The sequence below is a fragment of the Meles meles genome, chromosome 4 (genome assembly GCF_922984935.1).
Source record: "Meles meles chromosome 4, mMelMel3.1 paternal haplotype, whole genome shotgun sequence".
Lineage (NCBI taxonomy): Eukaryota > Metazoa > Chordata > Mammalia > Carnivora > Mustelidae > Meles > Meles meles.
Window position 1 is genome coordinate 119,941,225 of NC_060069.1, and position 13,215 is coordinate 119,954,439.

The following is a 13,215-nucleotide window of genomic DNA, read 5'->3' on the forward strand; positions in this document are numbered from 1 at the left end:
TTTTAATGCTTCATTCAATAAAAAAACTGTTTCCTTTCTCTAGTTTTGTAGAGAAATTTTCTGGGATTTTATTTCCCCAACAATACATATTCAACCTTCTCAGTCTATGTCCCATGTCTCATATATATTTTTTCCTTCTCTCTGTGCTGCACTATGGAATTTTTTTCATTTTTTCAATTTTATTGAGATATAATTATGATATTATGTAATTTTAAGGTATATAACAATAATTTTTATCTTTTTTTACTTTATTGTTTTTATTTACTTTTTAATTTAAATTTAATTTAAATTTATTTAATTTTTATTTAAAATCTAGTTAGTAACATACAGTATAATATTAGTTTCAGGTGTAAAATATGGTGATTCAACACTTCCGTGCAACACCCCATGCTCATCATAACAATTGCCCTCCTTAATCTCCATCACTTATTTTTTTTTTAAATTTTATTTATTTGACAGAGAGAAATCACAACTAGGCAGAGAGGCAGGCAGAGAGAGAGGAGGAAGCAGGCCCTCCACGGAGCAGAGAGCCCGATGCAGGCTCGATCCCAGGACTCTGGGATCATGACCTGAGCTGAAGGCAGAGGCTTTAACCCACTGAGCCACCAGGCACCCCTCTCCATCACTTATTTAACCCATCCCCACACCCTCCTCCACTCTGGTAACCATTATTTTGTTCTGTATAGTTAAGAGATTATTTCTTGGATTGTCTCTCTCATTCTCTTTTTTTTCCCCCTTTGCTCATTTGTTTTATTAAATTCCACATGAGTAAAATTATATATTTGTTTTTCTCTTACAAAATTATTTCATTTAACATGATACTCTCTAGTTCTATCCATATTGTTGTAATGGCAAGATTTCCTTCTTTTTATGGCTGAATAATATTCCATTGCATGTGTGTGTATATACATATATTTATATATGTGAATGTGTGTATATATACATATACATATATATGTGCATATATATATATATTATATATATAATATATATATATCCCATCTTCTTTAGCCATTTATCAGTTGTTTCCATTATTTGGCTATTGTAGATAATGATGATCTACCTTTGAAGTCAACCGTTTATCTCTTTGGCTATGTCTAGTCTGCTTTAAACCTATCCTTTGAATTTTTTTTTTTTCAGTTAGTACCCATATTTGCTTTTGCACTATATTTTCTTTTCATGGTTGCATTGTCAGTAGTTTTTCTCAAATATTTTCAAGTTGATTTTATTTTTTTAGAAATAGCAAGAATAGTCTCTTCTTCCCTCATACTCTGTTTCTGTTAATTCCAGTAAAATTATTATAGGTCTGTTACTGTACTTTTTTTTTTAAAGATTTTATTTATTTATTTGACAGAGGGAGAGAGAGAGAGATCACAAGTAGGCAGAGAGACAGGCAGAGAGAGAACGGGGAAGCAGGCTCAACACTGAGTAGGGAGCCTGATGCAGGGCTCGATCCCAGGACCTTGGGATCATGACCTGAGTTGAAGGCAGAGGCTTAACCCACTGAGCCACCCAGGCACCCCTGTTACTGTATTTTTTATATACATTTTCAATTCAGCTGTCTAATTTCTTTGTGGCTTAGAAATACTTTATGCTAAATTCTTTATTTTTTGAGAATAATATTTGTGAGAATTCCTTCAGAATTCTGTGAGAATGAAAGTGTATTTCTCAGAGATAATTTTTATTTCCATCGAGAAACCAGAGGCCAATTGGGCAGATACATATTTAATTTACAGCTTCTTTTTCTAATCTCCTGACTGTTAAAAAAAATTGGGCTGTGTGATAAATACCTTTTATCACAAAAAGTTGCAGATGATAATGTTTCTGAAGGTTAATAATCTGGAAGCAAGATGTTGTCTGGAGCCACAGAGATCTAAGGTGCTGGAGAATCTGCTTATAAAAGAACTCGCTCCCTTGCCTGTAACATTTCTTGGAACATTTCTATACCATGTACTTCTCCATAGAGCTGATCTGAACATAGAATTTAACTTCCAGTGTGAGCAATCTGAAAGGAAAGAGGAAAAATCTGGATTTTGAAATCACAAACCATCATTTTCCCTTTATCCTATTTATTAGAAATCACTGAATCTAGCCTCTCATCAAGGGAAAGAAATTAGGTTCTATCTCTTAAAAGGAGGAGTATCAAATAATTTATGGGCACATGCATAGTAGATTCTGAGTTCATTTCACTTCTCAGACACAGTTGTTTTCCTTGCTATGCTCTGTACCAAGACAGGTTTTCTGGCAGTCATTTAAGAAAAGAGAGTGGTTGAGGTTGGGCTTAATTTATATCTTGACTGACAGTGTAGCCCTTTGGGATCACTTATTAGACTTTCCCTTTGGTCAGATCCTTGGTTTTGTCATATTATACTCACATTTTGTTAAATTATTGAAACTACAGCTCATGTCCAACAGTTTGGAAAATGTTCTTAGGCAAAAGCAACATTCCATTTCTGAGTTTCTAGCTTCATTTATGTTTATCAAACATTTATATCTCATCAGCTCTTCTATGCTTCCAAAATGATTCTGTGTTTTGAATAATCAAGCATTTTTTAACTTTTTATTTTTTAAATAATATTAGAAAAAAAGAAGCTGCTGAAATAATGCAGAGAGACACAGGCCTTCTAGGATAGTGAATAAAGACCTCTATAAATCCACTCCTCCATAATAGCAATGAAAAAAAAAAGACAACAATGCAAAATTCAGTTTTTACAGAACTCTGGAAATTAACCAAAGCATGCAGCAATCTGAGACTTATTTATTCAAGAAACATTACTGACCTTAGTAAGAACAGCAGGAATTGTGGTGTTTTAACTTGACCTACTCCCTCAGCATTGACCTACATCCCTAGCCTTGAAAACCAGCAGCCTGCAACCATAGTATAGCTTTGATAACCAGCAGCCTTGCAGCTGTTGGAGGAAGCAGACTACATTTGAAGTTCTTTATAAATTTCCATTTCTAGAGCATTGTCATTATGTGACCTTTCTCCCAATTCCCTGGGAAACCCTCACTCACAAATGTTCATGTTATATTGACACATGAGTATTTCATTTTTTTTCTCAGAGCAATTGCTAATGGTATTGCATTTTTACCTATAGTTCTTACATGTTTGTTGCTATTATATAGAAATATAATTGGTTTTCATGTGTTGATCTTTTGTTCCAGAGATGCGAGAACTTACTCATTTGTTCTTAGGGGTTTTTTTGATGGCTCTCAGTTTTGTTTTAATGTACACAATCAAAACATCTGCGAATATGGGCAGTTTTTTTTTCAATCTATCTACCTCTGTTTTCTTTTCTTGACTTATTGTACTGGCTAAGGCTTATAGATCAAAAGACAAAAATAGAATCTAGAAATGTGCCTGCATATCTAGTTATTTGAAGTCCTATAAATTCCCCAAAACAATGTATGGCAAATGAAAACCTTACCTATTAGGGTGCTGGGACAACTAATCACATAGAAAAAGTAAACTTTGACCCTTACCCTACTCTACACAAAAATTATCTTGAGCTGAGATTAGAGACCTAAACATAAAAACTAAACATGCCAAGCACCTGGTTATAGAATAGAATAATTCTAGTATTATATTAGAATTAATGAGAATAGTATGTTGTCCACCTTAAGGGAACAAAAATTTACCTGAGAGGACACAGAAAACATTAACCATCATGGAAACAAATTGATAAGTTAGACCTCATCACATTTCTTTAACTACATAAAAATTTAGCAATAAGAAAATGAATATACAAGACATGATTTGAGAGAAACTGTATATACTACATATGTCCATCAAACGATTTGAATCTGTAAGAACAAGACTAACTCATTAAAAAGGAGACACACAACCTACTTAAAATAGGCAAAATTTAAATAAAAGTAAAATTTTAAATTCAAAATTAAAAAAAAAGATTTTGAAAGAATGGTTACAAAGAATACATACATGTGGACGATAAGCACATGAAAATGTGCTTATTTATAGTCATTAGGACACTGAAAAATATCACAATAAGATATTTCATACACACTAAAATTGCTAAATTTAAGAATACTGATTTTACCGAATGTTGGTGATACTACATGAATAAGCAAATTTATGATGATAAAAATCAGAACAGTATTTACTTCTGGGTAGCACAGTCTTGTCTAAAAAAGGAAGCAGAAAGAAACTGTCTAGGATAAGGAAAATATTTTATATCCTGATTGAGGCTTGGATTTTGTTGGTGTTAAGTTTGACAAAAATCATCATACTCTGTCCTTAACACTTGTGTATTTCACTGTATGTAAATTTTACCTTAGTGAAAAGAATAATGAAAATATCTACACATACATAGCACAAATATCCAATATACCAATGTGAAGTAAAATTGGCTTTTCTTCAGTTTCTCTTAAAACTGAGTTATGGGTATGGACGACCAGACAATGATGGCATGGCAGTATAGGGATAGCAACAGAGAATGGCAGCTCTTTCAGTATTCTAAAAGACAGATCAGAGAGTCAAAGCTGGAACTATAGGTTCACTAGAGGGAGGTTTTTTTTTTCTGGTTTAGGTTTGGGGGATGGTGCAGATGGTGCAGATTCCCCTGAAGTGTCTCTGACCTCTATTTAATTTAGTAAACAAAGTAAAAATAGTTTCTGTGGATAGCAAAAAATATTTAAAATTAACTAAGAATCTAAGTTAACTGTGATCATTAACTAATTTCTTAACTTGAAATTTCCCTTACAGAAGGTTACTTTCTGCCTTTTTTTTTTTCCCCTAGTCTAGTCTCTCTACTCACACAAAAATACCATAATCCTTAATATCATCTATAAAACTATGGGACACTATGTCTGTTCTCTGGAGCAGATATGACATGCAGAGTTTACTGAATTTTTTTATTAACCCGGGTGTATTTCCCCAAGCTGACTTTTGGGATGCTATAGTACAAAATCTTAGCTAAGCACACTGGAACTGGGAAGGAAAAGTTAATGGAAAAAACATGGTCACAAATAACACTGGTTTTCTCACTAGTTGTATGAAGGCACCAGCTTCTATCTCTTTTCTTGAATGTTCTCTTCTAGTGCTAAAGTTTCAAACACATCTGGTTTGGAGATATCCAAACTCACTTCTCCCCATGTCCTGATGGAATTGTTAGGTACAAGCTAGGTATGAATGGCGGAAGGAATGCCAGGAGGAAATTTCCTCCCTTGACCTGAAATATTTGACTCCCAAGTCTTGTTTAACCTGTTTAATCTCTATTAGAGAAGGGCTTATGAATAACCTGAGGTCCAAACTCCCCAGCCCCTTAGACCAGAGGGCACAGCTTAGGGTGGGAAGCCTGGGGGATATGGAGCCAGTTGTCGGAGAGGGTGACAGCTTAGGAGGGGTGGGTATAAACCACCTGGACTGGGAGGGGCCAAGGGAGAGATGGGAGGTGAAAAGGTGGCTTGGGCAGTGTCTTGGTTTCCCTCTCCTGGAGGGACTGAGATTTTCTCGAAGGGTGTGTGTGTGTGTGTGTGTGTGTGTGTGTGTGTGTGTAGGGTCCCTTTTGATAACTTTGAGGACAGCTGGATCATTCTTAAAGGTTTTACAGAGATCCTCCATGTCCCCTAAGGCAAAGAAAGTCTGTACATGGAGAATTTCACTCCATTTTCCTTGTTGTCTACAAAAGAAATCTAGTTGAAGTAAGGTGTTACAGTTAAGGTTCCCATTTAAAGGCCAAACCTCTCTGTCATTGAAATTATACTGGGCCAGAAGTTGCAGAAGAAGATGAGTCATTTCCTCTTTAAGGTCTCAGGGTCAAAGAGGGACCAGTGGTCTAGGATGCAACCCAGGAGAACACAGGAGGAATTGTAGAAGTCGGGTTATCCGTCTGTAAGATAGTGGTCTAGGATGCAACCCAGGAGAACACAGGAGGAATTGTAGAAGTCGGGTTATCCATCTGTAAGAGACACAACAGGAGAATTAGAGAGCATGGTGTCTAAGCTCTTGGGTTCAAAAGGAGAGGCATCCCTTTCCTATAAGGTTTGTACCAGAACTGTCATGGCAGCCTTCCTCCACTGGGGGGGAAGGTCTCTACCCTCAATGCAAGTACATTATAATGAGTCTAGGGGTCACCATGAGGCAGAGGTAGAAGAGGAGATTTTCCACACTTGTGGCTCTCAGTCTACCCCATGGTCTTGAAAGTTGCAAGGTCAGGATGTTGTGCTCTTGGACTTCTAATGTGTAACCGGTTTATCACCATCCTTGCCTTCCAGCTCATGTCTAATTAACTGCCTACTCTATTATTCACCCCCTCAGAAACCTGGGACTCTGAAATCTTTCAGGCCAACGCATGAAGATTCCTCAGGGCATTCCTTCCACTACACATTTCTAGCTTCTACCTAACAGCACTTCACTTCAGGTAGTCAGAATACTGTTCCTAACACTAGCATTTCTTTTGTATCTCTCCTGCTCTGTTCTATTGAGAATGGATTTCTTGAGCTTGATGTAGTAAACCGTGACTTCTACAGTATTTTCTTATCACAGTGTTCAGTTTGTTTGATTTTAAGTGGTCTTTTGTAGGAGTATAGTGTATTTGGAAGAAAAAAAAAGATATTGAAGCTGACGTTTAGCCAAAAACTATTAATCAATAATCATCATTCAGCATTTTCTGAATTAACATTTTTAAAGTGTCCTTCATTTGTTAGAGATAGACAAAATGCTGCCTGAAAGTGAACTTTTATTATTGTTTTTGGTTTGTTTCTCCCATCGGAACCATTATCTCTGATGTTTTCAATTCAAGAAAATTTTATCCAAATTTAATTTGACAAGGTTTTTTGTTGTGTTTTGTTTTGTCTTCTAAATCTGTTTGTCTTTGACTTCTGAAACAAGTTATTTAGGAAAGTATTAACACTTTACTTTTAATTAGAAAGTTGCAGGCATTGGGTGTATTTTATACAAATTGATGTCTACTGGTCAAATAGACATGCTGACAATATATTACATCTGTAGTAGCATGGCATTATTTCAAATATGTCAAATATACAGCAACCCTGTGATATCTATGCAAATATATTTTGGGTTTTATGGAAAATGTCCCTAAGATTTATATATATTCTGTTGTATTTGATATGCCATAGCTTTAAATAAATATTGATTTGGGAAGGGTCATGATACAAGTGCCCACATAATTATCAAACTAATCAGTGGTAACACAACTTAGTACTACTTGCAACTTAAGGACATATAAATAAGGAAAGCTTTTTTTACTTTAACAGGGGGATTTACGGTTTTAAAAATTGTGCAATCACCATTAATCCATAACATATCTACTTAAGTGCATAAGTCATACAGCATTACCTACAAGCCCCTCTCCTGAAGGTAGAAGTTTAAATCAACTGTCACATAATTAATTATAAGTTCAGAGGTAATTCACTCAATTTTTACCACACACGGTTTAAAAACTTAAGCAATTTCGTATGAAGAAAGCCACATCCTATGGAACGGTGCCCAGTGTCTAGGTTAATCACAACAGTGGCCTCTTCGGAGTGAGATAGATTACAGAGTCATCTGGTTATAACACAGAACATTAGTGTTTTGATTCAGATGAAATGCAAGTCCAATTATACCTCTCAAAATTCAATAATCATGTAAAAACTGATGGCGTGTAAGATGATGAGAAATAAAGTTAAGGGGCACCTGGGTGACTCAGTGGGTTACGCCTCTGTCTTCAGCTCAGGTCATGATCTCAGGGTCCTGGGATCAAGCCCCACATCAGGCTCTCTGCTCAGCGGGGAGCCTGCTTCCTCCTCTCTCTCTGCCTGCCTCTCTCCTTACTCACGATCTCTCTCTGTCAAATAAATAAATAAATAAATAAATCTTTAAAAAAAAAAAGAAATAAAGTTAACAAAATATATTATCATGTTCAGGTTTAAATACTATTTAAGAAATAACTACATAGAGTTTATTATCAAGAAACAACCTTGGTAATACAAGAAAGTGACTGTGTAGGTATAAATTGGGTATTGAGATAACTAGCACTACAGAATTCCCCTGGGTGGTACTTATTTCACCAAGGCTTTGGCACTGACCAGAAACATGAATGAGTCAAAAGAGGACACGAAGAAAAAGGTGTTTGGTAATTTATATAATTATCGATAGCAAAACACACTAGTGGAAGGACATCTGGAGATCTGAAGACTTGTTACTTCTGCTGACAAGTTTCTTCTCACACCGACTCTGTCAGCTCTGGGTAGTTAAAAATCTTTTAGATCTGTATTTTAGATCTATATCCTCACACCTAATCTATTCTACAAATTAGGTAGTAGGTTGCTTGGGGAAATCCTGGGATAGGAAAATCTCACTCTTCTGTCATGCTGCATGAATCTGCCTGAGATAAGACCAATCAAGCATCCTATTGCTGAAAGTGACAGCCTTGCTTTTATTATCATGGAAATTAGGTATGCCAGGCAATGGGGCACCAATATGAGTCAATAAACATGGCTTGTTTGTAGAGATGTTAATTTTTTCCGATGACATCACTATCTCACTGTGTTATATTTTAAAATACTAATGACAGGGACATCTGGGTGGCTCATTCGGTTAAGTCTCTGTCTTCAGGCAGGTCATGATCCCAGGGTCCTGAGATCTGATCCCCACAATGGATTCCTTGTTCAGAGGGGACACTGCTTTTCCCTCTCATTCATGCTCTTTCTTGCTATCTCTGTCTCTCTCTCAAATGAATAAAATAAAATAAAATAAAATAAAATGTATAATACTAATGACAATTTCAAAATCTAATACAAAACTTAAAATTATAGAACTTTATTTGAAATATGTGGGTCTTGTCTTTGCTTACATTTCAAAAAGAATGTCAGTTTTCTCTTGTGTCAATTTGCTGCTAAATAAATATTTTCCTTTTTTTTTGTAACTTCAGAACTGTAGGAATATCACTCTTTAAGGTATAAAAATCCCTTTTTTTATTATACAAATATTTAAGACCTATTAAAGCAATACACTATAGAAATGTAATTTAGGAATAATCTTACATTTACTTCATACCACTCTCAGGATAATTTGGGGTGCCAGGAGATTGAGCATTTCCATATAGGTGTAAGAAGGAACAGCAGTAAGGTCTGATTTTAAGTTGGCATTTGTCTATCAGAATTTATAGCCCTTCAGCCTTGTTTTAAGATTTCCTTGTTTTAGGGGCACCTGGGTGGCTCAGTGGATTAAGCCGCTGCCTTCGGCTCAGGTCACGATCTCAGGGTCCTGGGATCGAGCCCCGCATTGGGCTCTCTGCTCCGCAGGGAGCCTGCTTCCGCCTCTCTCTCTCTGCCTGCCTCTCTGCCTACTTGTGATCTCTCTCTCTGTCAAATAAATAAATAAAATCTTTAAAAAAAAAAAGATTTCCTTGTTTTAGGCTGATATTTATCTCTATGAGTTCTATTAGGAATGGATTTGTTAATCAAATTAATAGTATACATAAAATGAAATACTATTTCAAAGTACTTAAGATAATAAGTTTTTTAGAGCTCTTAAAGCACTTTTGAAGCTCACATTTTCTATCAAATAATTGAAATGCTAATCATAAATTTTCTTATTTAAGCAGTAAAACAGTTTCCCCAAGGGACTCTACAAAGTAAGGATTCTTCCCAAGATGTACAGTATAATCTTGATAGTGTTAAATTAAAAATGTATTAAAAAACCCTATAATCCAGGTTTTATACCAATTCAGAAAAGAATTTTCTCCAATTTTTAAATTAAGTCTTTATTTTTTGTCAAATGAAACAATTATGTATACACACATATTAAATGAAACTATTATGTATGCACACATATTTACATTTTGTGTGTTTTTTTTAAATTTTGTATTTGATTTGATGTGATTGAAATGACCTTGGTGTTTTATAGTATTATAGTGTGGGACATGATACTTATGATGCTGAAATACATTTTTAAAAAATAGAAAAATCTTGTCAAGACATTTTAATCTCAGAAGTAACAGACTAGTACTATTCTCTTCATTTCCCCAAGTGAAGATGCAGATTAGTTAAAACCTGTAACTATTAGTTAAAAAGCAATACTAGCACAGCAATTGCAACATGTCATATCCAGTAAAAATCAAGAATAATGAAAAATCACTTAACAATAAATTATATGATAGAATTCTGAATGGTTTCCAACTGAGTGTCAAGATTTTTATGTATTATGAATATATATTGAAATAAACAGGGGCAGTTAAATGTATGATCGTAGAAACACATTTGACTGAATTATGGAAGTGGGAAGATGAGATGGAAAGTGAAGAAGGCATTTTAGATTCTAGTGGATAGTATGACAGGTTCCTTTCTATAAAGTTATTAGCACAGCGAGGGCTCTATCAATCATAATAAGTATTTGATATTACAGCAGACATAGTCTCTCCCTCAAGAATTGATAAAAAAATAAGACCATTTTACTAATAAATCCTTTGTTGCAATATATTTTTCATGATTATAGTTTGAAATTTATAGACTGTACATACAGACTTGTACTGTATATTCTAACAAATACATTATACATTCTTCTGGGAAAGGGAGTGACTAGATTGTGTTACATATTTTACTGTAATAGCAGAACACATATTTTTATTTTATACTACTTTTTACTCTTATATATTGTTTCCAATCTCCACACTTGTTAAAAGAGTATCAAATACATGAGGTTATTTAAGCCCGTTTTTTGTATCTTTTTTTAAATTTAATTTTATTGTTTCAGTGTTCTAAGATTCATTGTTTATGCACTGCACCCAATGCTCCATGCAATACATGCCTTCCTTAATACCCACCACCAGGTTCACCTATCTCCCTAACCCCACCTTCCAAAACCCTCAGTTTGTTTCTCAGAGTCCACAGTCTCTCATGGTTGGTCTCCCCCTCTGATTTCCCCCAATTCACTTTTCTTTTTCTTCTCCTAATGTCCTCCTTGTTATTACTTATGCTCCACAAATAAGTGAAACCATATGATAATTGACTTTCTCTACTTGACTTATTTCACTCAGCATAATCTCCTTCAGTCCCGTCCATGTTGATATAAAAGTTGGGTACTCATCTTTTCAGATGGAGGCATAATATTCCATTGTACATATGGACCATATCTTTTTACCCATTCATTTTTTGTATCTTAAAAATATAATATTATATAAAAATATGAGTACAATATAACATATTTAAGTAGTGTATATATATACATGCTTTTAATATAAGGGGAATTAATTTTACAAAAATCATGTGACTTGGTTAAGTCTACAGGCTAGTTAATGACAGACCTAGGATATGTTTCAAATTCTTCTGACTTTTAACTTCATGCCTTTTCAGTGCCCTCACAGGTTTTCAACAAAACTAGATTTATCTTAGAATTCTAAGATAAGAATTGAGCTAATACATTGAAATGGGGAAGGAGAAAACAAAAGCAAAATAGGATAAAGTTATTTTTACTGGGGGGGGGCGTTCAATACAAGTTTATTGTAGATATGTCCCCTATATGAGGTAAGTCTGCAAGAAGCAAGGCCTATGACCATGTCCTTGGGAAAGAATATTCTGATTAAAGGTGCCCAAAATTCAGAAATAGCAAAATTAAAACCACCAAATAAATTAATAGTACTGAGCAAGAGTTTATTGTGCATATATGAACAGTTCACAAACTGAGAGCTTTCAAATTTAAAACTAGTATATAGCCCAGATACATGACATTATGGGAGGGCTTATAAAGTGAAAATGAGGGAATGGTTTAACCTTTACAATGATTGATCATTATCAATCTGGATTGGGGATTTCCAGATGCCAGGAAATCGATTAAAAGTGCTTACCTTATACCATGTTTAGGAAGATAACTTAAGTTTCTTTCATGATTAGCAAAGATGTTTACAAGAAGTAACCTAAGTTTCACTGTGTGTATGAAATAAACTAGATTTAATTTTGCTTGCATGATTTAAACTGTTCTGTCTGTTCAGAGAATTCTTAAGTCTGGCCTTTATTTCATATTTAATTTTAACAAAGGAATCCATGTCTGAAAAATGAATAAAAGAATCTGAAAAATAAAACTTGAGTTGGAGATAGGATTGAATAATAAGATTGTAGCACTTGGAGGCTTGAAGATAAAAGGCTGAGCATGTAAAGATAGGCAAAAGATTAGGGGAGTTAATTTCAGTTCCATTTTTATTAAAAACAACCTACTATGACCCAGGCAGGCAGGCACTCTCCCGGGCTCTTAGAGGCCAGAGAAGAACATGCATGGTCCCTTTTATGAAATTAACTGACAAATTTGTTGATGATTTCAATATCTTATGGCTAGAAATATGATGGAGTTAAGATATGGATTTAGGAGTCAAGAGGAGAGACACACAGCACAATCTGGGAATTCCAGGACAGTCGTCTAGAAGATTTATCTCTGATATTTTGTGAGGTAGGAAATGAGGTCAGATTAGCAAGATAGAGGAAGCAACAACAAATGTTAAATCTAAAGATGTTAAATACCAAAGATGCTGGAGGCATCCCCTTGAAGCTTCCCATGATACATCTCCACTTCTAGGCCCAAAGATGTCACTAGGACAACAGAACTTCTTTTAGATCTCCTTTCTAGTTGGGACTCTTGTGCCTTAAGATGTGTGCACTGAATATTCTTTCTTTTTGGTTTCTTATCTATGACTGTGAAATCTCTCTTCCCACCTCCTCTTCGCTGTATTTCTTTCCCCCAATGTAATATACTCCTGAGGCACTGTGCTCTCTCCACTCTTTGGCTATGGTTAAATTAATAATGATGCAATGACTGAAGAGGGAGGGATTCATCTTGGTGATTTTGAAAGAATTTTTAAACAAAATGTTACAATTCATAAGAAAAATATTATTGTGACCATTTTATCAAAGAATAAGCAACTTCAGAAAGGTAAAATGTCCATGCATGTGCAGTTGGTAAGTGACTGTGAGATAGCAGGAGAGTAGAGTAACCTATAGGTCATCCCTTGGCTTCTGAAGGATGGAGTGATCAGGACCACCTAAGAAAGACCCTTCTGACATCACTGAAGGCTCAAAAAATGCAGGCAGGCTGTTGATGTGAAACCTTCATCTTCAAACGCAAGCACAGTTGTCTGACATAAAAGGTATCTCATTTCTGACAGTGTGCTGTTTTGTTCATTTACAGCAACAGAGGTCCTGTGGGAAAATTAAAAAAAACCTCATTTAAAATGGAGCCAGAAGGCCAGCAGGGGGAGTTCCATT